General features: G+C 43.5%; 1 protein-coding gene and 1 long non-coding RNA gene across 7 annotated transcripts in view; one reads left to right on the forward strand and one right to left on the reverse strand.

Annotated features, from left to right (window-relative positions):
• Nucleotides 1-21,391, forward strand: part of LOC309647633 (uncharacterized protein) — a 197,005-nt gene extending 175,614 nt beyond the window's left edge. For 2 of the 6 annotated variants that reach the window (XM_082435168.1, XM_082435173.1), the window contains one exon: nucleotides 11,354-11,925. The gene's annotated coding sequence lies outside the window, so the exon portion shown is untranslated. Of the gene's footprint in view, nucleotides 1-2,452; nucleotides 3,474-11,353; nucleotides 12,179-12,491 lie in introns of those variants that run through there. The other 4 variants (XM_082435171.1, XM_082435172.1, XR_014256203.1 and 1 more) reach the window with 3 other exon arrangements.
• On the reverse strand, nucleotides 5,130-9,306 carry LOC309647647. Its single transcript, XR_014256223.1, has 2 exons — nucleotides 7,742-9,306; nucleotides 5,130-6,568 (listed from the first exon to the last, which is right to left on the reverse strand). It is a non-coding gene; the product is annotated as an uncharacterized lncRNA (long non-coding RNA).
• Nucleotides 21,392-25,630: the final 4,239 nt, after the last annotated feature.

Raw genomic sequence — 25,630 nt, forward strand, 5'->3', positions numbered from 1 at the left:
TATGTCCTTTCCTTAGCAGTCTAGAGGAAGACAGTGGTCTCGACTGGTCAACTGCTCTGACCCTTGAGATAACCCAGGCTTTCAACCAGGAGGGTGGACACTATGGAATCCCAGTAACTTCCACCTCTTGTTCCGAGTGCTGCTCTGCTTATTGCTAACCCATTCCAACACTGGAGAAAGAAAAAAAGTCTCCACAGAGAGGCTGCCCTTAAGGCATGAAGACAAATGTTGTCACCTCACTTCTGCTCTCATCCCACTGCCCTGGAATTAACCACATGGGCTAATTTCAAGGAAAGCTGGGAAATGGCTGTCTTGTGGTAGTTGTGTGCCCAGCTAAACTCAGAGACTCTATTTCTAAAAGTTTAAAGTGGAGAGTAGATATTGCCGTCAAGTTTTTAGACTCAATCAGAATCCCTAAAGACAGGTAATAACATTGAGTGTACAATCTAGTTAAACACTTAAGCAAAGAAGAGGACGATATACTTGCTTAATCTGATGAAGAATCCCTAAAATGTCAGACATGTTAAATGGTGAAACATTAGAGTTTGGAATTTAAAGAGTTGCTTACTGTCATAGTTAATCAAACAAAACAGAAAAGGTGGATGCAAATTGGTAATTATTTTATGAGGATTCAATTATCTATTTGGACTAAGAAAACAATTAAAATCAATGAAAACTTAAAAAAAGACTCAGAATGGTCTTGGTTACAAATTAAGTAGCATAATATATAATATCCTTATTGCGGATAAACAGTCATAAACTATAGGGACCAGATCAAATTTGCTCTGGCAATAAGCAACACATTTCCCAAAAAGCTAATTGGTTAGATTTAAAAAGTCATCTTATCATAAACATAAACACAAAACATGAAACATCCCACTAAAAGATATAATACTTGAATACAGAAACATATTGTAAATCCTCCCCAAAATAATCTATACACTTAACACAATTCTATTCAAAATTTCAAAGATACTTAAAATTACTGGTTGATTTCAAAGTTCATCTGAAAGAATAAATGTGCTAAAAAGCTGTATATAGAGATTTAGTATATTGCAAGAATTAGCAAATTAGTGGGGAAAATATACAATATTTAATAAATGATATTGAGGCAACTGATTAACTATTCAAAACTTTTTAAAGGTAAGGCTTCTGTCTCTTATTGAATAAACTTCCTCATGGATTTTATGTGTGGGAAAGTACAAGAAATTATTTCTACATTCTTGGAGTTGGGAAGACCTTTGTAAGCATGTTATCAAAGGTAAAACTCCCAAGAAAATATTTATATATGTTATTTTACGCATATTTTAAATTTCTGTGTATGTAAGTTTTCCATAACAAAATTCGAAATCAAATAATGAAGTAATAATATACATGGCAAAGGCTTAATTACTTAGAATATAAAGTGCGCTTAGCAATAAATTGGAAAACGTTGGATACCCAGTAGAAGACAGACCAAAGGAAATGAATGAGCAATTTGGAGAATAAGACTACATTGTTTCAAAATTTTAAAAAAATATCAGCTTTTCCTATGTAATCTGTGGTGCCGAAATGAAATAATTTAAAGAGTGAGCAAAGTGCAAGGGAAGGTGGGAAATTATTCATACCATTTCTCACTAATCATCATTCACTACGGACTTTGGGGAAAGCTGCTCTGCAACATGTAGCTGATACCTGCAGAGCATTCAAAACGTGCACACTTGTGGGTGTAGGAATTTTCTGTAATACCTTTATGACTTAAATATACTGTTTACAGCTTTGTTTAATCTACAGAAACAATTTGTTATTAACCCAAAGGCCCCATATTAGGAATTTAAAAAATAAATGTTATACTCATAAATTGACTTATTAATAAACAATTAAAATGGTAAAGAAGATTATTATAAGATAAAAATATGGGACTTCCCTTGTGGCACAGTGGTTGAGAGTCTGCCTGCCAATGCAGGGGACACAGGTTCAAACCCTGGTCCGGGAAGATCCCACAGGCCGCGGAGCAACTAAGCCCATGCGCCACAACTACTGAGCCTGTGCTCTAGAGCCCACGAGCCACAACTACTGAGTCCATGAGCCACAACTACTGAAGCCCGCGCGCCTAGAGCCCGTGCTCCGCAACAAGAGAAGCCACCGCAATGAGAAGCCCGCGCACCACAACGAAGAGTAGCCCCCGCTCGCTGCAACTAGAGAAAGCCCACGCGCAGCAACGAAGACCCAATGCAGCCCTCCTGCAAAAAAAAAAAAAAAAAAAGTGCTCTCTATATTTTTTAAATTAAAATATGGATATAAATTATAAATGATTAGTCTATAAACTAATAATTTATCGGTATTTGTTTTTCAGTGTACTTAGCTTTCTGCATCAAACATGTTCCGTTTTGGAATACGGAAAACAATTCTTTAAAAACCTCTCTCTGTAACATAAAAATAAAATAATACATACTTTGTTCTCTTCTTACAGGAAAGTTTTCCATATGTTGTTTGGAACGTAGTGAACCCATTAATAACTGGTCTGTCAGCTGGACTTTTCCACGGGCCTAGTTTAAAACAGCAGAAGAGAATTCTGAACACTCCGCCACAACCTGTGCTGTGTCTACTGAACTTGACTCCTTAACTTTTCAGAACTTTCCATCCCCTACTCTGCTCTTTCCACAAAATCTTGAATTGAAGCCGGCTGTTCCTAGACATTACCTAAAAGGCTCCCGGTCACGTTCACACGCCTGTGTGCTGAATCCACACGTGCCTGTGGACCGGTCACCACTCCAGGTCCTGCGGCCCTGCCCTGGGGTCCCTCGGAGGCGAGGCCATTGACATCACCGGAATTTAAGTGCTTATAATTAAACTGCATATTAGCACCTCCTTAAAATAAAAAACACAGGGAATTCATGCCTCCTTTGGTGCTGTCCTGAAAGGATCAGCCTCAGTCAAGAGGCAAGTATAGGTTTAGGGGCAGAAACTTTGCTTTTTTGAATCAAAGTGCAAATTCAATTCAGTAGACCTGGTTGGGTCAGATGATGTGCCCTGAGAACTCTGTCTGTGTGGGGAACTGGCCGTGTTCTGTGGGTCCCCTCTGCCTCACTGCTGTATTTTCCTCCTGCCTCAAGGCCGCTTCTTTTTTTTAAGGTTTTTTTTTTTAATGACTGGATGTGTGCATTTTATTTATTTTTTATTTATTCATTTTTTGGCCGCACCGTGCGGCATGTGGGATCTTAGTTTCCCCACCAGGGATCAAACCTGCACTGGGAGTGCGGGGTCTTAACCACTGGACCACCAGGGAATTCCCTAGGCCTCTTCCTTTTCCTCTTCACTGGCCATCTTTTCCCCAGGCTCCAGATCTCTCTCTACCCAGCTTTCTTTCTTTCAAGGGCGAAGCTGACAGAATCACATGCTCTGAAGAATTATAGACTAAATATGCTCCCGCTTTTAGGCCCATGTACATTTCTGATAAATATTAGAGGAAAAGGTCAGTGTTCACCTTCAAGGAATTAGTTGTTACGATTGGGATTTCTGCCATCAGTGGGTTTGTATCAAAGTACTTTTCCAGGCACTTCAGGGAACCCACAGATGATTGTCTCCTACAGAAAAAAAATGATCTCCAGGCTATGAACAGGTGGGTGGTTCCTTACGTTAACATATTTTTGCCATTATGTGATGCTCTGCAAGACAGACTTCGCGGGGCAGCGTATGGTCCAGAAGCAGGACCTGTGCTGGGACAGCACTGGGGGGACAGTCCACCCATCCGTGGTCTTCCTTTTGCCTCAGTCTCCTCAGTTCTTGGGGAAAAGAGAGAGAATACATTCTACTCACAAAGCTGGCGTGAGGATAAAACGATCCTGTACTTGAAGACTTGTAGGAAGGCTGAAAGCACCACCGTACAGGAAAACGTACAAGTACAGGTGTTGCATTTTTGCTTTACTGGAAGGTAGAGCTACCTTCCCCATCAATATCTACAGCCACGTGTGGTCAGCGTGTTCCCTTCTCTGTTTGCAGGCCCAGAGAGGTTAAGTCAGGTAACTGCCCAAATCTCTCGTATTTTGTAAGTGATCAGGCCAGGATTTCCGCACCCTTGGCTCTGTTCAACGTGGCATTTGAAACAGTGCCTGGGTCAGGCCAACAAGTCAGGAGGGATTTCCGAATGACTAGAATGAATGAATGAATGAGTGAGTGAGTGAGTACAGGAGAGGTGATGCACAGAGGCCAGATCCTCTCCGTGCTCACTCTGGGCAAGAAGAGTTCAGAGAAAGAGAGAAGCGGGGCGTGGAGACGTGGCTGAACGCGGAGGGAAGTTCTGGGCAGACGGTTTACAGCCACGGTGCAGAGGAGCAGGCAAGGTCTTTGACTTCGCTGCGTGAACTTGATGCTCCGTAAGGCACATCCCTGATTGTCTGACATCAGGCCGTATAAAGTTTCCATCTCTCTTTAGGTACTGCAGAGTGAAAGGCAATTGCAGCCAGCAGCGCGAACTGTGTCTCCGCTGGGATAAAGGGTTCTCTAACAGCCTTTTCTCTGCATTAAGGATATAATACAGGAAAGCTTTCCATACTCAGAACACATCAAAGGGGACAGTCTTTAAATTGCTGGGCTAAACACCGTGGTTTCTCCTCTTCAGCAACTATATTTACATTAAAAGAAGAAGAAAAAGGTTAGCTAGTATTTTATAAAAACGGTTCACAATTACCGATAAAATTCTAATCGTATAAAGTTGGGTTTATGAATCTTCTTACTAGTGATAACGTGTCTCTCATATAAATTTGCAGGCATTTACTTGAAAAAAAGGTACATTTTCTATATGAGATGTAACGAGAAACAGTCTCATTTGAACTCATTAAAAGGATGGTTTACAAAGAGCACATGTAACTCCCGGGCCCGGGGTGGGTACTGGGCCCACTGACTCTGTGCAGTGTACCCGCCTGGCAAGCGGAGATGTGGTCATGAAAGGGAGTGCCCGAGTTGTCAGATAGAATTTATTATACGAAAGTATCTAGCTCAGAACTTTCCTACCAAAGATTCCTGGTGGAGTGCCAAGAGCTGGCTTGAAGTCTCAGGGAATCACAAATATGTAGGTCACTGGGGTCCTCGTGGGCACCCTCCCTTCAAAGGAAGGCATTTCTCGAAAATGTAAAGGCTCATTTAGAAGGGATCATGTCGACATCTGCAATAATTCCTTGACATGGCAGCACGATTAAGTCTCCCGAATTCCAGAACAGACTCACGCTGACTCAAAAACTGATGAAAAATTCCAAGGACTGCAAGGGAACACAGAGTACAAGTCCCTTTCCTGTTTAGAACCCCGTGACCATGAGCGAACGAGACGCCCTTTGCGACACTCCACTCCTGGCTCTCGCGACCCGGCAGGGACAGACCCGCAGGCAGGGTGAGCCCTTCTCTAAGGCAGCAGGGACCCAGGGAGTGGATAGAGCCCCCCGACCGGCACGGCCCAGGAGGAGGGGTTATTTACGGTGCGGGGGTCACCTTGGGTGACATCCCTTGTTGCACCGCCTCCCATCTAACCAGGGTTGGCTAAAAATAACTAAATCACCCCGTCTGGATGCAGGAGATGCCCCACGCGATGTGCTCAGGTCTGAGTGACGCCGGAATGGATGGTGCCGTTATCAGGAGCTCACACGCCACCCTTAAACCCTCTCGTCAGCCATCTTCCTACCGCGAGCTGCAGCTTTTGTAATGGAAAAAAATGTCACACATTGCAAGATGGATTTCTCATGTAAATAGCATCGTGTCTTGGAGAGGGCTCACTCTTAATCCGGGTGATCGTTACTGTGACAGGACACAGAACAGAGCCAGCCTTGCTGGGATTCTAGAGGAATTAGAAATGCGCCCATGTGCGTAGCAGGGGGGATGCTCTCCTTTGCTGTCTGTAATTTGGCAGAGCAGAGGGAGGGGTCGGTGAAGCTCAGAGTACAGAATCACTGATTCTATCCCCACGTCCACTTTGCAGTGTTTTAGGTCAACGCCAAGTCTGAGGCTAAGTTTCCCCACTTGCGGAATTCATTCATCCTTCCTTCTAAGAAACTCAGGACTAGTGCGGTTGAGTCATCAATGACACGACGCTGACTGTGACATTTAGGTTTAACCGGGCTATAATCCCAAACGTCACGATTATACATATAGTGTGCACGTGTACACGCTTGCACACACACACATACCCATGCGCACATACACGGTTAAGGTCTGGGGAGGGTTGGGGGTTTGGGGAGACTGCAGATATTGACAAAGCGGAGCTGGCCCAGCACCTTCGCTCCTGTCACACAGCTGTGCTCCTGCACAGAATGTTCCTCCAGGGCCCCCGTGAGACAACACAGTGGTTGAAACTATTAGGAAAATAAGAAGTGGGCCTTGCTTCCAGATTTGCATGTATTAAACTAAACAGAAACAGAGAAAACTTACCACTCTGGTTTCAGGCCTGACAGTAGACTTCCTTGCGGGGCCGTCTCTGTCCGCCCTGCTCCTTGAAGCGGTCCCTGCCTGAGACGCCAGCGGGCGGGGGGTCCTGGGAGCCCTTCGTGCCCTTGGCCACCTCCGCCAGGGCACATGGAGTCTGGTCCTTCGACCAGGGCATCTGTCACATAAATGCCAGGTCTTAATTAGGCAAAGGAACGGTGCCCAGGGAGGGTCTGAAATTCTTTTCAGGGTCTGTTTATTGTGGGCAGTGCCCTGCGGTCACTACAGATTGGAGAGTTCTGTGTCTGAGAAGCACGTGCCATGTGTCATTTTGGACAAGCTGTGCTGGAAATCACTCTCTCCCCTTCTCTCTGTCTGTTCTGTACTTCACTGACTTCTGGTGAGGCCATCAAGTATGCTCTAAATGCCTGCACACTAAATCAAAAAGACAGAGAGAGAGAAAGAGAGAATGCTCTAAAGTGTGCCTCCCCCAGTTTCCCTTTACTTAAGATAGAGCGGAGGGGCCCCTCCTGCAGGACGTCCGTCCGCCCCCCGCGGGCTGGCTCTGGGAACCCCTCTGCTTCTGTGCACTATCCGCCCGTCTCTGCTGCGCTCTCTCTTTCTGCGCTTGACCTAACCTCCCATGCTGGGCTGCCAGCTCCTGGGTCAGCCGGGCAATGCCTCGTCCAGCTTTGTATTTCCAGCAAAAGCCTTGTTTTCCTTTGCAGTGGGAAACACAATAAGTATCTGCTAAATTACCTGAAGAACTAAAAGTAAGAATGTGAACAATTTAAGAGTTAGGTGTTCATTGCTCAGCAAGGGTGGGATGCATACTATAGCTTTCTTAGTGGGAACAGTAAGTAAGAGACTTTCCACTCAGATTTGGGGAGGCAGACGGACAGCTGGGAAAGCAGAGGGGAGCAGAGGCGCCCCAGCAGAGGGACCTGGGTTACAGGCCTTCCTCCTGACTTTGCCTCCTTGACCATCTTCCCTAGAGATTTTTGCTCTGTTTTCTGTCACGTCCCTATCTTCAACCCGCACAGCCTGCGTGCATCTCTTCTCCGCCCTGTCCCCTCATCCTCAGCCTTCATGCAAAGCTGACGGCCGGGAAGACGGTGCAGGAAGACAGTGATGTGATGCCCCTCTGGTGCGGCCACTCTGCTGCCCAGGTGGGCACACCCCCCTCACACAGCTGCCCCCTTCCCCCCCAAAAACTGAGCAATTCTGCTCCTAACAAACAAACCTATGAACATAGCCTATAATCAGTACAATTTAATACTGACACTAACACTGAACAACTTCTATTGCCAAATTTGGTTTGAAGAGATGAAAAAAATCTGAGTACACCTACTTATAATAGTAGTTTACTGCCGAAGTAGCTTTAGTAAATAACGCCCTTTGTTCTTCTTCCTCCAAGTCTTCATAGCTTAAAAAACTTTAAGCTTTTATTGGCTTATAGGTTCGAAATTCCAGAAGGGCAATATCAAAATTGGGACGCTCATAGATGTGTGGGCAGGGGGGATAAGACGAAACTTCAGAAATCATGTGCCACATTCATTTATCTAGTTGAAGCAGGTTGAATATTCTGTTTCTTCACGTAAATATTGACCAAAGTTGTTGGAAGGTAGCAGGAATAATTCATTTCCCTGCAATTTTAGTACCGTTACTGGTAGCAAACAGGCTTTGAGCAGTTACCGTTTTTAGGAAACTTTGCAATGGATATTATATCTGTGATCTCACTTTGGGGTGTAGCATTTGACCTCTGTCGAACCCAAGGTCAGTTCCGGGGGTTCTTCAGTGTCCTGTCCCCCTCGTAGGGCTGGTGTGTGGTCTAGGTAAAGCGCTTAGAACAGTGTCTGGTGGATAATACAAGTAATATAGATTCATGCCTATTCTTGTTTCAATCACAAAAGCTAAATGTTATTTGGGAATTAATGACAGATGTGTTCAGCCCCGATACATAAAATTTTAAGTAATCTGGTGGAATCCAAAATCAGTTCTATTTACTGATGACCAGTCATAAAGGCATAACGTGTTCCTTCCTCAAGTAGCCTATTTGCTTCAAATGTACAGAGTGATTTGCTCACCATCTTCTTGGCTGCCTGTCTGTGGGTGCGATGCCCTCACACTGTTTGGGTTGGTTTGTTACCAAATCCAAGCTCGCTGTGCCCGCCGCAGGACAGGCTGGTACGTCGGGAGATGAGGGGTTGAGGCAGCGACTATGACTTTATTTGGAAAGCTGGCAGACCGAGGAGACGGCAGACTAATGTCTCTAAATAACCATCTTCTTGGAGCTTGGATGCCAGTTTCTTGTATAGCACAGAGAGGGGGAGGAGATGAGGAAGTAAAGTAAAAAGGCCATAAAATTTGCAAATATCCCCTGGAATGGCCAGCCTCGGGGAGGGGATGTGTTAATTTCTTGTTTCTTGCGGCCATCCCCAGGCGGACAGGGTCCGGATGTGCCCCTGAACAAAGGCACTTTGGTTTAACAGAGGGGCAGGGCTCCCCGGGGAAGGCCCTTATGCATAGACTGTATCCTTTCAGTGAACAAAAGCAACAGGAAGCAACCATTAAAGGAAAGAAACAGATCCAACATGGAGTCAGGATTGGCTCTTCCCTGTTACCGTTTCTCAGCTGAAACGGGAGTCTGCTGCAGAAACCGAGCTCCAACCTAAGAAAGTATGTAAACGCCTGAAATCCCACGCTCTCCTGCCTGTTCTGGGTCGGGGGAGCCCCACCACTCGGACCGCAGTGGAGAGCAGGGCAGCTCTGCCAAGCGTGGACCGCTGGTGACCAACCCAGGCCACCCACGGCCAGAAAAGCACACCGGGAGCGAATGTAACTTAAGAACCCGGAATAAGCCAAAGAGCATTAAAAACACTTCGTCTCAAGGACTAACTGAATGATTCCCTCCCTCGGTTCATTCCCAGAACTTCCCTGCATCAGAACCCATGAAGCCAAAGCTGGGATCTGGGCGAGGTGTGGGCAGGGCAGCGCTGCCGGGACCCTGGCCAGAGATGGGCCGTCGTGCACCGCGCCTGCCCTTCTCTTTCGCCTGGCGCTGGGAGCCTGTGCAGCTCGTGAGCACCGTGGATCGCGGCTGCTGCGTGTGCACGACGCCAGTGCCCGGCGCGGCGAGGAGGCTGGTCGTGAAAAGGTGCGATGTTCGGATGGTTCAGCCGCTCCGGGTGTCAGGGAGAGACAACCGCATCTTGGCCTGCTGCTCGCAGTGGCTGCTTTTAAAAATAAATCAGTAGGAAAACCACTCTGAAGAGGGATGAATAATTGCTTGGGTGCTTGTGTTCTCTTTAACCAAAATTGAACTCCGGCCGTTAATCTGAACCTGAAATGTAGGTGCGTGTTCCCTATGGCCAGGTCCTTTTCAGTGTCCCTGTAATGAGGTGAAATAAGGAATTTCAGGAAATCATTTTGGTTAACATTTCCCAGACCTGCAGTTCCTCTGATTTGCTCTACTATTTGGTCCCTTTTCGAGGTAGTTAGCGCTATCTTTTCGGAGAAAACATTTTCGTGATCATCAAGAAGGGATTTGGGACCGGAAATCAGCCTTGACATCAGCAGATAGAAGCTGTTGGGAGCGAATTGAATGGATCTGAGCCCACACGCATGGGCATGTTTTACTTGGGGCTAAATCAAGAAAAGAGGTTTATTCGTGTATTTCAGTGAACATGCACAAGATTGTAGGAAACGGTTAATTTTTTGTTAAAATTCATGGCCTTCTGGGATTACTGGGCCATTCATTACAGGTATCAAAGCAAAAATTAAATTCTGCTGTATTGAGAAGTTTGGCCCATTCAATTGGAAAAATCTTAATGATCAAGAAACCATGTGTTTTTACTCAGATATGTTTTATGACATAGCTGTAAAATCTTGTCTCAAATAGACCTACCGCAGGCCTGCATTGTTTCAGACGGTAATAGGACTCACTTCTGAAATGCCTTTGTATTAAGTCTAAAAGATGGATGAAAACTGGAGAGCTTCGCACGGTTGTTATTTATGACTCTTCCTGTCTCACACGAGGCTCTCGGCAGCACTCTGCAAGCCTGTGTGAGCTGCAGTTTCGTAGAAATTACAGCCCCGGGTGTGTGACAGCAGTTCAAAGCCAGCCCGCCCAGGCCACTGCTCACAAACGTGTTTAAAGGTTTCTAACTTGGCATAAAGCAGGGTCCAGAAGGATTAAAGAGTGAAGTGTTGGCTATCAATCTAGAAAGAGTGTTTTTCATAACATTTGAAGGGGAAAAAAAGTAATACATTGTTGTTTCCACAGAGAAAGTTTTTTTAAAGTTGCAGAATTCTTGTCTTAAGGGGAAAAAGACCTGTAAACTGTGACCAAGCAAATGCATTCATCTAATAAAGAGTTAACAGGTAGTCAAAGGATGGATGGCTTTTTTTTTTAACGTGATACAATCTTAGATTCCCTATCAATTCCCCATGATTGATTTTCACAGAAATTCTCCCAAATTTTCCCCCAGGTAAGGCTCTAGCATGACTATTCACCAGTGGTCATTTACTTTAGAGCCACTTCAAGCCTTGTCTTTTCTCCTAAAGCCTCAGTTGTCACTGGAAAAATGTCACAAAGAAATTTTCTGAACAATAGAACCAGCTTCCCTTTTAACCTCTCCAGGTAGCAAAGGCAAAACGCTGTAAAAATAATTATATTTATGCATAAAATACTTATTCAAAACCTACAGGGAATGTCTACAACTGTCACTAGTCACTGTTTTAAGAGCTAGTGTGTATTCTGGCATTTACCATATACTAACCACATAACCTCATTAGTTCTCAAGGAAGATTTGGAATTGTGTTGAGAATGGGGATCGTCTCCGATTTCTTTGAATCCTTTTCTATCTGTGGTGCAGTTAACAGCATTTTGTACATAATGGGTGTTAAATTAAGATTTAGTCGAGTGATGGAAAACAGAAACAAATGAGAGTCTTTTCTCCAGAGCGAGATACCACACGAAGTCGAATCAGTCCTGCTCCTGAAACTCACCCTTGAACTCTGCACATGATGCTCAGCACCGACTCGTAGGCTCACACCGGGGGTCCTGTCTCACAAGGTACAGTTGCCCATTGTTAAGGGCTGAACAATGTGCGTGTCCCTCCAAGATTCGTGTGTCACAGTCTTGCCCCCCAGGACCTCAAAATGTGATTTTATTTGGAAAAAGGGCCTTTAAAGAGATAATGAAGGTGAAATGAGGTCATTGGGGTGGGGCCCTGATCCAATATGACTGGTGTCCTTACAAAGAGGAGAAATTAGGACGTAGACACACACAGAGGAAAGACCATATGAAGATGCAGAGAGAAGAGGGCTGTCTACAGCCCAAGAAGGGAGGAAACCAACCCCGCCAGCACTGTGATCCTGGGCGTCCAGCCTCCAGAACTGTGAAAAAACTGATTTCTGTTGTTTAAGCTGCCCCGTCTGCGGTACCTTGCTATGACAGACCTAGCAAACTAGTGTACTCTTATGAAACTCTATATCGTCTTTTGAAATCTGCATAAAAAGAGTTTGAAACCACCACGTTTTTTCCTTTATTTGATCCTCAGCTAGCCAATCTGTATCTGTATATGCGTCCATGTGCGTGGATGATGAGTTAAACTTTGCGAAGAGCAGTGTCTACATTTGTCTATCTTATCAGAGTGATTTAAAGTTAATGTTGAAGAAGATGTGGTACATATATACAATGGAATAGTACTCGGCCATAAAAAGGAATGAAACTGGGTCATTTGTAGAGACGTGGATGGACCTAGAGACTGTCATACGGAGTGAAGTAAGTCAGAGAAAAGCAAATATCGTGTATTAACGCATATATGTGGAATCTAGAAAAATGGTACAGATGAACTGGTTTGCAAAGCAGAAATGGAGACACCCATGTAGAGAACAAACGTATGGACACCAAGGGGGGAAAGCGGGGTGGGGGTGGTGGGATGAATTGGGAGATTGGGATTGACATGTATACACTAACACGTATAAAATAGATAATTAACAGGAAGCTGCTGTATAAAAAATAAATAAAATTAAATTTAAAAATAAATTAAAAAATAATCATAAAGTTAATGTTTTGAGCTCCCTTTCCTGCGCAGATCTGGTGGTGAGCTGCACAACGACGTTCTTCCCTCGGGCAGGAAGTGGAGGGCCAGGCCAAGCTGGGCGGCCGAAGAAGGGCCTTGTCCTAGTGCAGAAGGTGGCCCACATGCTTGGTGGACGGCAGAGTTCTATGTTAAAGGCAACTACTCTTCCAAGAGCAGGTGTGACTTCTTGAGGGTGAGCTAACTTTGGTGGAGTCGTTGAAACGGGTAAGTTTGACTTGGCAATGTTGAACTCTTTGAACGGACTAGCAATCAGCCAGAACGCTTTGTTAGAGACATTCTATACCAGAAAATGCACAAACTTGACTGAAAGAAAGAACCATAAAATAAATTATATGCAAGAAAGGTGCTGGTTTCAGCTACAGTTAGGCTGTTTTATATTGTCTCCGAGGCCACCCCACCCAGCTTGGATGGATGGGCCCGGGGGGAGAGACGGAGGCTGCGTGCCCACAGCTGTTCTGACCGGGCAGCTTCGTCCAGGTGCCAGCGTAGCCTGACGCATCTCTCTGTTACAAAAACAACAACGAAACACGCAGCCTGGCAAAAAGCCAGGTGTACCCCGCTGTCTGAGCGCCCGTGGAAATTGTGCGGGAAGTCTCAAATCGTGCGTCAGAGTCTGCATCTCCACTCGCTTCTCTAGGGAGTCTGGGTTGGAGACATGACGATGCTGCTACAGAAATACCCTGATGTGTTTAGCGACATGGAGGAATCCCGGTAAGACTCACAGGGAAGAAAGTGCTTAGGTGAGGCCAGTACAGTCGAGTTGCTGTACAGTTAAATCCGAATGAATAAATTCAGTGGGGCTTGGTGATTTTCGTGTTTTGAAAAGGATTATTATTCAGACTGTCCGGAGGCCTCATCCGTCCTTCCCTGGTCCGACTGGCTCTCTGCCTTGACTCCACACACACTCCGTCACCCAGACCTGCAGGTTCTTTCACTGCGGTGTCTCCAGTGCTGTCTCTGACTCTCTTTTTTGCTTCACAGCTAGACTTCCGGGGTGCTCCTGCCTCTCACGACGTCTGGCTTCAGCGCCGTGAGCCTGGCTGACTGTGATTCCCGAGCCTCTGGCAGGGGCCTCCTGTGGCCTCTCAGGCCCTGCACTTGTTTTCCACACGCATGCGGCAGAATGCTCCTGGGACCCTGTCTGTCCTCCCCTCCTGCCCACCTCCCATTTGCTTGCTGCCAGGCATGCCCAACCCCTTCCCAATCCCACCCCTTCCTCTTTGGAACCCCGAACACTTGGGAGGCCTTGCCCCTCATCTTTGTTTCCCTTGGTCCTAACGTCACCGAGTCCAAGCTCGCTCTGCTTGCCGAGCTACAGGTCAGGGAATCAGAGGCGAGGTGCGGAGGCAAGGAAGATGGCTTCATTCGGAAAGCTGGCAGACCGAGGAGATGGCAGACTAGTGTCTCTGAGAAACCATCTTTTCGGGGTCTGGATGCCAGTTTCATTTACAGCACAGAGACGGGGAGGGGATGGGGAAGTAAAGTAAAAAGGCCATACGTTTTGCAGATGTCCCATGGGATGGCCAGCCTCGGGGAAGGGATGTGTTCATTTCTTCTTTCCCACAGCCATCCCCAGGTGGATGGGGTCAGATGTCTCCCTAGGAGCTGAACAGAGGCACTTCAGTTTGACACTCAGGCAGAGGGGCAGAGTTCCCCGAGGCAGGCCATTACGTATGATTATAATAACAAAAGCAACAAAAAGCAAATGTTAAAGTCAAAGAAACAGAACGCCGAGTCCGATTTAGCTCTCCCCTGTTACACTAACGAGGTCCTCCCGTGGGCTGAGGCTGTTCCCCGTGGGTGTACAGGTGGATGTTAGATTCGGTCCCTGCTGGACCACACCCGTCCTCACCACCTCACTGTGTGCCTGAGTCCTTAAGCGCTGGCTTTGGCACTGGCAGCCCGGGCTTTGAATCCCCGCTCCAGGATTACTCTCTGTGCCTTGGACAGTTACCTAAACACCCGGATCTTCTTTACCTCCAGTGTCTTGACATTTAATCATTTCATCTCTGAACCTGTTTCTTAAGTGAAGTTCAGTGGGACAAGGGGGCATGGGATGGGGGGACTCGGGGCTCACAAGGGGCTGTGAGTTCCCCCACTGCTGCTTCTCCCCTCTCCCCAGGACGGGCTTTCAGCTGCCTGCTCCCCCTTCACGGCCCCCCCAGGTCCCCTCTGGCCTCCCGCTCCGTGCCACCCGGGGACCACTGGGGCAGCCAAGCCCAAACCTTGGGGTGAAGGTGAGCTGGGCGCTCACTGCAGCGCATCCAGCCGGCGATGGGCGGGGCGATGGCGGAGGCCCGGGGGCGCTGGCCGGTACCGCCGTGGTCCACGGGCCACCCTTCCAGCCCTGCCCTGACCCCAGGCCCCTGGGAAGCGGGATGTCGGGCTCGAGGCCACGAGCTCCGCCCGCGTGAAGCCAGAGCACAGGGGGCCCCACCCGGCGGGAGGGAAGGGGGCCCTGCTTGCCCATCGGGTACCCCTGTGCAGGAGGAGGGCAACGTGACGCAGCAAACCAAAGAACCCCAGGAACGGGTGAGCGACCCGGGAAGAAAGTAAAGAGCTCTGTGTTTCAGTGTCGTTATAAGCACTATTTTCCTACGTTTTTAAAACCAAGGGTCCTGCATTTTCATTTTGCACCTGCCTGAGTTATGCACAGAATTATTTTGAGAATTAGATGAAATACATGCTAAGCACGTGGAAAATACGCAATAAAAGAGAACTCTTGTTTGCATAGATAGAAGTGGACTCTCCCCAGCTCTCCAGTGCACGGGGGCGGAGGATGGATTTCGCAAGATCTAGGCGGCACCCGAAATAGTAAGCAAAATGGGGGGTGATTTGTGTATAGACTTTCTTCTCCCACAATCAAAACATTTCATCATATTCCGAGAGGGGCTTACGATCCAGAAAGTTTAAGGTTCGCTACGTTTAAGCTTTAGGAAGAGCACGTGCCAGATACTTGGAAGAGTTGAGAGGAAACCCTCAGAACCTGTCTCTCCGTACATGGGGGGCGTTGAGGAGAGGAGCCTCCCCAGCCAAGTCCTTTAATCACTGGGAAACAGGAGTCCGACATGACATTTAATTTATAATTTCCTGGATCGTCGAACAATTCTCCTTTTAGAAAGAAATACTATTTTGTTCTTAGATCTCATTCTTTAAAAATAAGAAAATTATCTTAAATGTCTTTATAAGACCTTCTATGTAGGACCCCCATCCTAGCATTAATTTTCCCCGTGGTTACGAGTCGACAGCAGAGACAGAAGTCACCTGCCAGGCACTACGACAACTCCTCTGAGATGCAGACCCGGCCCCAGAGAGGCAGAACCAGAGCACCGCGGCCCAGCCGTCACCAGGGAAATGAGCACCTAAATGATGGGGCACATCTGCCTTACTTTGACTGGAAATCCCATGCATTGGATATAATAAAAAGCAAAAGCAGTATCACTTAGGAAACCCTGTTACTCTAATTAAACGACAATGAACTTTCATAAACGAACCATTTTTGATGTGCCTAGCACAGTCTCAAAGCTTCTTTTTAAAAAGTTTTCCTGGTATGGAAAGCCAGAAGTTCTGTGACGGTTGGGACAAGACGGTGGAGTTGTTTAAATAAGAAAATGTTTGTTAAGTGTTTCATTTTGATTAACGATATACATGGTCTTTGCATCGTCCTGCAATGAGTGTGCCCGTAGCGCATCAACGCCTGGGCCTGGCCCCGCTGCGTCTCTGGTGGCCACTAGTGCTGTGCTCAGCTCGGGGACCCTGATGCTTGCTCCGACCTCTACAAGGGTGCTTCTCACACAAGGCTCATTCTCAAGGGAAATCACATGCTTTTTCATTCCTTGAACAGATGAGAAAGGCTGCGGCGAGAGTCTGAAGAACAGAAAGGTAAATAAAGTCTGGGGTTCATTCCATCCTGAACCTCTTTGCCCTCTTGATGGCCTTTCACAGAGATTTCCAGACAATTCCTGGGTACCATCTCTGAGTTCATTCTAGTTCATGATTTCATATGAGTTTGCTTCTCTTCAAATCATTCTGTGACCCAGAGGTCAAGCTGCCCCATGCCCCCAAATTAAAATATTGTTGATGAAGGGCAACAGGATTTAGCTCTGAAAGAGGGCATGTACTCAGGGATAGATTCAGATAATTTCCCTCAAAACTTTGTAAAATTATTGGTAATATAATTAGAAATATGCAATTTCAGTGATATGGCTAGATATATTCCCAAAGAAGAATGACAACTTTGTCCTAACAGATATTTCAACTTTTTATTTAAAAAAATTAAACTTAGGCTTACAAAGAAGTTGCCCACACCCTTCACCTGGTCCCTCACAGTGTTAATATCTTACGTAATCATAGTACGATTACCAAAACTAAGCAGTTAACACTGGTATTTTTCCACTAACGTCCGTATTTCTGTTCCAGGGTCCAACGCAGGAGCTCACACTGAATTTAGTTTTTCGTCTCCTTCGTTTCCTTAATCTCTCCTTTTCTTTCAGAACCTTGGCGCTCAAGGTGTACTGGTCAGTTGTTTTATAGAATGTCCCCTCATTGGGGTTTGTCCTATTTTTTATTATTATATTGAAGTTGTCCATTTTTTTAAAGGAGATCACAGAAGTGATGGGCCTTTCTCAGGGCGACATCCTGAGGGTATATGATGCCGAGATGTTTTATCATCAGGGATATTTACCTTGATTACTTAGTTAAGATGGTGTCTGTAGCTTTTTCCATTATAAAGATAATGATTTCCCTTTGCAATTAATAAATATCTTGGGAGAGATACTTTGAGGGTAATGCAACGATTCTGTTTCTCCTTAAATTTTCACTCATACCATTTGGTGAATCTTGCCAACAACAACTATTACTGTGGTGTTCTAGTGCTGATCTAGTGCTGACTTTGTATTTTCCTAATTGCTTCTACATTCATCAACTGGAACTCTGTAAAGAAGAGCTATCCCTCTTCTCTATTCATTATTTATTCAATTATGTACTTACACCAGGATGTTGGACTCATGGATCTTTATTTTATTCTGTGGGTGGTAATCCAGTACTCCATTTATTTCTGTTGTTCAAATTATTCCCGGCTTGGCCATCGGGAGCTCTCTCATGTCGGCCTCTGTGCCCTTGTAATATGTCCTGTCCTCTCCTGAGCACTTCACTCTCTAGTAACACAGAATGCTCCAAGTCTACGTTGTATTTTCTCTGCCTGCATCCTGGAATCAACCACTTCCTCAGAGTTCTGACAAATATGAAAATCATCATTCAAACTTAGTTTGGAAACCATAGGTATCATACAGCTTGACGATATTACGTACCGAGGACTGATAGTCCTCTATTTGCGATGTGACATAAAAACCTTATTCCTTTTAGACCTCAAAACATCAGTAGAAACCCCTGCAGTAAGTGTGATTATGGCCATTTTGCCAATGAGAAAACTAAGAAGGCTAAGAAGAAAAGCAAGTAGTTGCCCAAGATCTTATACTAGAAAAAGAAGGAGCTGGAAAGAAATCCTTTAAGCTGTAAAGCCAGACTCCTCCCACCTTGAAAGAACCAAAACAAAATATTGGAAACTCCTGCTGTCAGCTTGATGGTCAGCCTATGCTGAACTGCAGTGAAAGGTACTTAGAGCAAAACAGTTCTGCTGAAGCCAGGGCGCCCATCCTTTCTTTTATGAAAAAGGTGCATTTTTGACCCAAGCATTACCTATCCTCCTCTGGGATAAAACGCCATGAAAACTGAGTCTGACTTTGAAATTATAAAACAATCAGAAGGAAATATACTTGAGTCCCAAGAGGAATATTTCTGGTGACGGAGTGCACCCAAACACAGATTGCAAAGCAGATATTTTTACACTGACGCTGGGGAGAAGCAAAGCAGGAGGTGGGACGTGTCCTTTCCCACTCAGTCCTGCCGTTTCTGAAAACTCCAAGTTTTGTCAGTCAGCCTACATTCCTATTAAAGTTGGTAAATTCATGCAAAAAGGAATGTTCCTTGGACTACAATAAGCTTTTCTTATCCATTTTCCTTTGATTAGGTAACAGATGAGTTTTTAATAGAAGAGCAGGGTATGGGAACATGGAAAAAAGCATAAAATTTAACATTTATGTATTTCCAACTCCTGGCCACGGTCAGAGAGATTTAAAAATGATTAAGTGAGGAATTTATAGCTTCGTGCAATCACATTCATAGCAATAAGATTAAGGTTTTCAAAAGGATGAAAAATGGAAAAACTATAATGCTAGGGGTTTTTTTAGTATATAATCTGCTACAGCGAAGACTCACCTTGAATCCATGCGGCCTTGCTGGTAGTTATCTCTGGGTAAAGCGACACTGAAATGACTTTAGAGGACAGGTCTGCTTTATCCCGACTCAAGGAAGAAAAGACGACGTTCAGTAACGTGACAAGTCAGTAACGGGGGTTCCCTGTGTACGAGGTCACATCCAAGTTTCATTTCTGAGTTAAATACTCTGTTTCATGATGGCCTTAGCTGAATCATGAGAGAAGGTATATGTGAATAAACCATGAATACATATAAGTTCATATATGTTTGTACATGTGTATAGATACCTTAATACATACATAGTTTTATATAATTGTATTTTGTATATATTACTATCAATTAGCTTTGGTAGATAATCATATCTAATATTTATGTATACCATGTATGTATTGCATATATAATATAATATAGTAATTATATTTATATCATCTATATAAATATATAGATTTATATGTATATATATAATATATGTATATATTTTCCCATTTATCAAAGCTAATTGACAGCCAACATCTTAGATACACAGTTCAGTAAAAAAATCAATAATTAAAAAAAAATTTTTTTAATCCAGTACTGAAAAACAAATACTCAGTCTCTATGCTTCCACCAAAATGGAAAAGAAACAATCTGCTTTACACCAGCTTAAATAAAACTGAAACTGGGGCAAAGCCAAATAACTCGTTTGACCTGACGTACCAAGTTTAGGGGTTTGGTTTTGTAATAAGGCAGTCACTGTGACTAGAGGTTTGTTTGCTTTCACATAATTAGACAACATAGTACATGTATAGCATTTAGTGTAACGCCACACACACAGGCTCTCAGCAGTTTTTACAGGATGGTGATAATAAGAATGATATTGGTGACGGTGACAATGATGCCTGGGTGAGGAGGGACCTAAGTCAGACTTAGATAATAACCAGGGATAAGTCAGGCTTAGATAATAACCAGGGAAGGCTTCCCTAAAAAAGTGACTCACAAAAGGAGATTTTTTGAAATATTTCTAGTACGTGTGCTTTCAATGAGAAGGTATCAAATCACATTTAAGGAGGAGGAATATGGGCATTTAGAAAAAATTATAAAAACGTAAAAAAAAAAAACAAACCAAGAGGACAAGAGTGTTCCATGTTGTACTGTTCTCCTCTTAAAAGATGAGGCATCAATTGTACAAAGGATTTGGCCACTAGGAAGATGGATTAAGAAAAACAACGCTGTAAAGTGGAACTAAGCTCAAGGAAGCCTCCTAACTGCCTGATGGATGGTCTTGGTGTATTTTTTCACTTAAACGTTCAGACATACGTTGAATCACCGATTTGAGTCGGTGATTACAGGAGTATGGTAGTATAAGACTAGATCTGAGAACTGAGACAGAGATCTTCACACTTTGGTGTGTTTATTAAACATATATAATCCCAAACAAGAACAATCCCTATTCCTAGAGCATTTTTCAGCATACTGCCAGTAAGTGGAAGACGCTGAAATTGGAAGTATTCTGATAGTAAGGGAGACAGTGAAGAAAGAAACAGTTCAGAGACCTACGGAAAGTCACACCACAGTTACTGGTCGGTCACTCCCTGACCACCTACTATGTGTCAAACACTGTGTTCAGAGCTGAGGTTATAATAATGATTGAGAGAGAAATCCTCCCTGCCCTGAAGAGTTTAAAGTCTGTTATCAGACACAAATAGATACCGAAGAAATAGTTACACACAGAAATAATTATTTTGCATGGTAGTGTTGTTAGGGAAATAAGCAGGATGCTACAGATGATGACACGGAAGAGGGGCAATCACTGTGCACAGGGGCCACTAGTGAAGGCATTTCTAAAGAGTGGGTAGGAGTTAGCAGAACGCAGGATGGGCACGATGAGGGCATGGTAGTGTCGGAAGCTGGAAAGTGGCTCATGAATCGAGTGTATGTAGACAGATGCAAAAATATACCCACGCTTTGATTTCAGCCATGGACAAGAGAAAAACCAACATTTACCTAACCTGAATATGTGCTGGGCACAAGGTACGTGTCTTACACTTATCATCTTATTCAACCTTTAAATAATGTAGTGATGTATGTGCCCACTAAGTAGGTTAACTTACTTGTTCAAATCACAGAATAAGAGATACGACCAGGATTCGTACCAAGGTAGCACGTCTCAAAGTTGCAGTCCTGATCAATAGGCTGAAGTTCTTTACAAGTCTGGACAGGAAAATGACGATAGTTTTATTTACTAGGAAAGCAGAATTGCAGGCTATATTCTTTAGTTTTGATTGTTCTCAACGCTGTTTTAATATTTTGGTAAGAAATAATAGGTTGGCTAATTATCATTTCTACTTTTCTATATTAACTAAAGAGAAATATTGCTGTAGTCTACACCAAAAAAAATTTTTTTTTAATAGAAGGACTTAATTTCTTTAAAAAATTTGTTAAAGTGTTTAAAATTATCAAAGTAATAATGTGCATATATTCAAGTGGCACTCTGACACTGACAATTAAAAAAACACAATTGTCTAAGAAAAATGATGGTCCTCAGCCCATCCTCCTAATTTTTGTTCTACTCTTTCCTATCTTTCAGCTGTTTCTAATGTAATTTACCACGGAATTCCCAAATAAATGCTTGGACAGCTATTTCTTGATTTCTAGCTTTTAGACGATATCTATTACTCTCCTTATATAGGCAAACCTCAGAGATATTGCGGGTTTGGCTCTGGACCACAGCAATAAAGTGAGTATTGAGATAAAGTGTGTCACCATAACTTTTTTGTTTCCAGCGCAAATAAAGTTATGTTTACACTATACTGTAGTCTATTAAGTGTGCAATATAGCATGTTGTCTAAAAAGACAATGTACATACCTTAATTAAAAATACGGGGCTTCCCCGGTGGCGCAGTGGTTGAGAATCTGCCTGCTAAAGCAGGGACACGGGTTCGAGCCCTGGTCTGGGAAGATCCCACATGCCGTGGAGCAACTAGGCCCGTGAGCCACAACTACTGAGCCTGCGCGTCTGGAGCCTGTGCTCTGCAAAAAGAGAGGCCGTGATAGTGAGAGGCCCGTGCACCGCGACAAAAAGTGGCCCCCGCTTGCCACAACTAGAGAAAGCCCTCACACAGAAATGAAGACCCAACACAGCCAAAAATAAATAAATAAATTAAAAATAAAATAAAATAAAATAACAAATGTTCAAGTACAATTGGTGTCTAAAAAAAAAAAAAAAAAAGAATTCCCCCACCCGTGGTATCTAATCAAGTTCCTTTCTACCTCCCCTTGATACCTAACCAATTTCAAAAAAAAAAAAAAATAGGTTATTGCTAAAACTTGCTAACCATCATCTGAGCCTTCAGGGAGTGGTAGTAGTAAAGTCAAAGTAGTAAAGTCACTGATCACAGATCACCATAACAAATGTAATAGTAATGAAAAAGTTTGAAATACTGTGAAAATTACCAGTATGTAACACACACACAAAGTGAGCAAATATTGTTGGAAAAAATGGTGCCGACAGACTTGCTCTGATGTGGGGTTGCCACAAACCTTCAATCTGTGAAAACCCCATTACCTGTGAAGCACAATAAATTTAAAAACGAGGTCTGCCTGTATTCAGGTTGAGAATTAATCTATTTTATATAATCCCCCATACCCATAGACTACCCCCCTCCCATTCTTCCAAAATACGTATATCTCCCTTTTGATAAATCAGTAATCAGAGTGTACATTAATATGACTAATAATATTTACAGTTAAGCAGTGTAATATGATTACACCTCCTGGCTTCTACAACTTTTAATTATATAGCAATAACAAAAATAAAACCCTTGTTTGTCATATCTTATAAAGAATATTAAAATGCCATGCTTTGAAATACGTTCCACACGTAAATACAATAGCCTTAAAAGTAACTTTTCAGGTTATCTACTATTAACTTTTTAAAAAATGAGCCTTAGGCTTTCCTTCACTTAAGAAAACATCTAGTTGTTACAGCCTTCATTTTTTATTTCTGTTAAAGATAGGACTAAGTAATATTCCTGCTTTCCCAGTCCAATTCTATTTTGAATTAAACTTTGTCCTGAATTTGTGTATATTTGATATTTCTTGTATTTCTATAAGAATGTGTTAAAGTTTAATCGATGTCTAATAAAGTTATCTAAGGTATTCATTATTGCCTTATACTATCATCTAAAACCCTTGGACATTTCTTTTACAAAATAAGCACCGGTAAGTGGAGGTAAGAAAATGTAAGTTTAGAAGCCAGATCACAATAGCCTAGCGGCTGCTCAGTGTTTCTCCCAGTCGGTGGCTGAGTGTGGACGGATGGCAGGTGGGTGACAAGGACCCCGAAGCATTTTTTCGAACCAACATCTGCAACCAATCACACAAAAGACAAAATGACAGCGACATTTAGTGATGGGATTGTTTCATTGCCAGCGTTTTAGTTAGAAAGAGCTTTCGAGATCCACTTAGAGATGGAAACAGTGTGCTGGAGCACCGGGCACTCTCAGGTATGTGAAGAATGTACTCGTATCTGCTTGAAATCTGGGGCCGTTAACAAAGCATCCAGAGCCACAGACACTGCTGCCTGACCCCTTCTGTCAGCCTTCACCACCCACGGACATTCTTTGCATGACTTGTGCACCGAATTCGCCAGTATTGAATGTACATCAAGATGGTAATTTATGAAGTGAGAAAGCCTCCGCTCTGGACTCAAGTCCTCCTTGCATTAACCCCCTGTATTTTGGGCCTCTCGCCCCACCTCTCTCTGCTTCCCTCCTGGTCTCCACGCTTCGTCTTTAGGTCATTTTGGAGCTTGTGGACACAGTCCCGAAAGTAGCATGCTTAATAAAGGCTGTGACAAACAAACACGCAAACAATGATGGAATTTACTATTGGACGGTAATGTCTCTGTTCCCTGCCTTTATACATGGTGGTGATGATTTTTATTTACATATTCTGTGGTTTGTGTGTTTAAATAACATGACACTTGTGCAGGACTAAAGTCCTTGGTTTTCATAATGGCAAAATCGGACTCGAGAGACACATTTCTAGGAAATAGAAACCAGCATACACACTGTCTACAGGACATGAACAAAACATGATAGAAAGAGACAAAAGAAGGCTTGATATAGAGAGTGAGTGAAATCAATAGGTTTCATTACGGAAAGCAGCCTGCATTTTTCGGGTTTCAGATGCTGACTTAACCATCTGATGTGAAAACCCACAATTTAAATTCATATGTATTTTAGGTTGATTTTATTATCTATGACTGAATGTGTGAGTTTAGAAGTCCTCCATGGACTCTGTCTACCTATAAAATTCAGATACTATGGTCCCTAGTTATGGCAATTAAAGCTCTAAAAAATACTGAAAATACTGAGTCCAAGTTGTCCTGATGACCATCTGGGCACACTTAGGAGAGACTGTTCTTCGTAGTTGTCTTATTTCTCAACACCTGTGCTTCACGAGGCTGTGGGGTGAGTTCAGTATGTAGTCAGATGTGCACAGTGTGTTTCTGGCTGCAGGAGAAGAGCTACTCAGTCCTCGCTGCCACAGCCTGTTAAGTAGCTACTCTCATGCTCCAGGGTATTTTATCATCTGTGGTGGGATCAAAAGAAAAACAGGAAGATCTCAGTGATCATACAGATACCCTCCCTCTGGTAGAACAAATATATATATGATATTACACATATATATATAATTTATTTATTTATTTATTTATTTAACATCTTTATTGGAATATAATTGTTTTACAATGGTGTGTTAGTTTCTGCCTTGTAACAAAGTGAATCAGCTATACATATACATATATCCCCATATCTCCTCCCTCTGTGTCTCCCTCCCACCCTCCCTATCCCACCCCTCTAGGTGGTCACAAAGCACTGAGCTGATCTCCCTGTGCTGTGCAGCTGCTTCCCACTAGCTATCTATTTTACATTTGGTAGTATACATAAGTCCATGCCACTCTCTCACTTTGTCCCAGCTTACCCTTCCCCCTCCCCGTGTCCTCAAGTCCATTCTCTACGTCTGCATCTTCATTCCTGTCCTGCCCCTAGGTTTTACAGAACTATTTTTTATTTTTTTTAGATTCCATATATATGTGTTAGCATACGGTATTTGTTTTTCTCTTTCTGACTTACTTCACTCTGTATGACAGACTCTGGGTCCATCCACCTCACTACAAATAACTCAATTTCGTTTCTTTTTATGGCTGAGTAATATTCCATTGTATATATGTGCCACATCTTCTTTATCCATTATCTGTCAGTGGAAACTAAGGTTGCTTCCATGTCTGGCTATTGTAAATAGAGCTGCAATGAACACTGTGTTACACTGTGGTACATAACTCTTTTTGAATTATGGTTTTCTCAGCATATATTCCCAGTAGTGGGATTGCTGGGTCATACGGTAGTTCTATTTTTAGTTTTTGATGGAACCTCCATACTGTTCTCCATAGTGGCTGTATCAATTTACATTCCCACCAACAGTGCAAGAGGGTTCCCTCTTCTCCACACCCTCTCCAGCATTTATTGTTTGTAGAATTTTTGATGATGGCCATTCTGACCAGTGTGAGGTGATACCTAACTGTAGTTTTGATTTGTATTTCTTTAATGATTACTGATGTTGAGCATCTTTTCATGTGTTTGTCGGCAGTCTGTATATCTTCTTTGGAGAAATGTCTGTTTAGGTCTTCTGCCCATTTTTAGATTGGGTTGTTTATTTTTATGATATTGAGCTGCAGGAGCTGCTTGTATATTTTGGAGATTAACCCTTTGTCAGTTGCTTCGTTTGCAAATATTTTCTACCATTTTGAGGGTTGTCTTTTCGTCTTTTTTATGGTTTCCTTTGCTGTGCAAAAGCTTTTAAGTTTCATTAAGT

The sequence above is a fragment of the Balaenoptera physalus genome (genome assembly GCF_965194825.1).
Source record: "Balaenoptera physalus genome assembly, chromosome: 18".
In the NCBI taxonomy this organism is placed as follows: domain Eukaryota; kingdom Metazoa; phylum Chordata; class Mammalia; order Artiodactyla; family Balaenopteridae; genus Balaenoptera; species Balaenoptera physalus.